The 1807-nt window shown below is 38.8% G+C and overlaps 1 pseudogene; it reads left to right on the top strand.

Annotated features, from left to right (window-relative positions):
- Nucleotides 1-780: 780 nt before the first annotated feature.
- On the top strand, nucleotides 781-1342 carry LOC106734894 (peptidyl-prolyl cis-trans isomerase A pseudogene; annotated as a pseudogene).
- Nucleotides 1343-1807: the final 465 nt, after the last annotated feature.

Below are 1807 nucleotides of genomic sequence, written 5' to 3'. Positions count from 1 at the left end.
ATCCCTTCTCCTCCATTCTCCTCTTGGGATCTTGGGCACGCATGCACAAGTGCCTGGCGTGAGTTTTAAGCCACTGGGTCCAGGACACGAACTGCGGTTGACTACGTGGGAGTCCAGAGACATAGCCATTACGCTAACTGCTGGTTCCCATGAGTTTTGAATCTATGTATATAAGATATATTGGTCCGTAGTTTTCTTCTAATATCTTTATCTAGTTCTGGTATTAGGATAATGCTGGCTTCATCGAATGATTTGTGAAATCTACATTTGCTTTCATTTTCTGAAAGAGATTATGAATAACTGGCATAATTTCTTAAATGTTTGGAAGAATTCACCAGTGAAACCATCTTGGCCTAGCTCCTTATTTCAGGGGAAGGTTATTAATTATCAATTCAATTTCCTTAATAGACATAGGAATATTTAAGTTATCTATTTACTTCTTCTCACATGAGTATCAGTAGTTTTTGTCTGTCAAGATATAGAAGCATTTCACATGAATTATCAAATTTGTGAACTTAGAGCTATTTTTAAATTAACTAATCAATTAATTTTATTTTTATTTTTAATTTATTTTTATTTAAATTATTTTAAATTTAACTGTATTAAATAAACCAACTGTGTTTTCCAACTAATAAGACCCCAAAAAGGCTAACAAAACATGGAAGAACAAAGACCTACTAGTTTAGAAAACACATCTAACAATTTTAACAAATAGAAAGAGTTGTTACCCTTTTAATATCCGCAGGATTATGGCTTTGCAGATGCTGCCACCCAAGTGTCTCGCCCTCAACCATGGTCAACCCCACTATGTTCTTCAACATTGTTATTGACGGCAAGCCCTTGGGCCCCGTCTCCTTTGAGCTGTTTGCAGACAAAGTTCCAAAGACAGCCGAAAACTTTCGTGCTTTGAGCACTGGAGAGAAAGGATTTGGTTATAAGGGTTCCTGCTTTCACAGAACTATTCCAGGGTTTATGTGCCAGATTGGCGACTTCACACGCCATAGTGGTTCTGGCAGCAAGTCCACCTATGGTGAGAAATTCGATGATGAGAACTTCATCCTAAAACACACAGGTCCTAGCATCTTGTCCATGGGAAATGCTGGACCCAACACAAACGGTTCTCAGTTTTTCATCCGCGCTGCCAAGACAGAGTGGTTGGATGTCAAGCATGTGGTCTTTGGCAAGGTGAAAGAGGGAATAAATATCGTGGAAGCCATGGAGCCCTTTGGGTCAAAGAATGGCAAGACCAGCGAGATGATCACCATTCCTGACTGTAGACAACTCTAATGAATTTGACTCGTTTTCTCTTAACCACCAGACCATTCCTTCTGTAGCTCAGGAGAACACTCCTCCACCCTGTCTGCTTGCTATGTCCAGTACCCTGTGCTCTCGCTGCAGTTCTTTGGGTTCCATAATTTTCTTATTACCCTCCAAATCTAGCTGAATTGCAAAGTTAAGTTTTTGATTATGAAATAAAAACTAAGTAACAAAAAAAATCCACAGGATTAGTAGTGGTCATCTAAATATTATTACTGATATTAGTAATTTATTTTTTTTTAGTTAACATGGCTAGAAGTTTATTGATTTTATTCATTTTTTTCTAAGAAGCTTTTCATTTTGTTGTTTTTTCTTCTCCTCCATTCACCTCTCAGAATTTTGTCATAGGGTGTGTGCATTCACTGGAGAGACACAGAGAAAGACAAAGAGGGAAAATGAGAAATCATCACTCCCCCAGGGGAGGGATGGTCATGCTGTAGTCCCTTCTCCATTCTTCTCTTGGGATTTTGGGCATGCACACACATGTGCC

This window comes from Tupaia chinensis, unplaced genomic scaffold (assembly GCF_000334495.1).
Source record: "Tupaia chinensis unplaced genomic scaffold, TupChi_1.0 Scaffold000248_1, whole genome shotgun sequence".
Taxonomy (NCBI): Eukaryota; Metazoa; Chordata; class Mammalia; order Scandentia; family Tupaiidae; genus Tupaia; species Tupaia belangeri.
The sequence above is the reverse complement of the archived record's forward strand: the minus strand, read 5'-3'. Positions and strand labels throughout refer to the sequence as shown.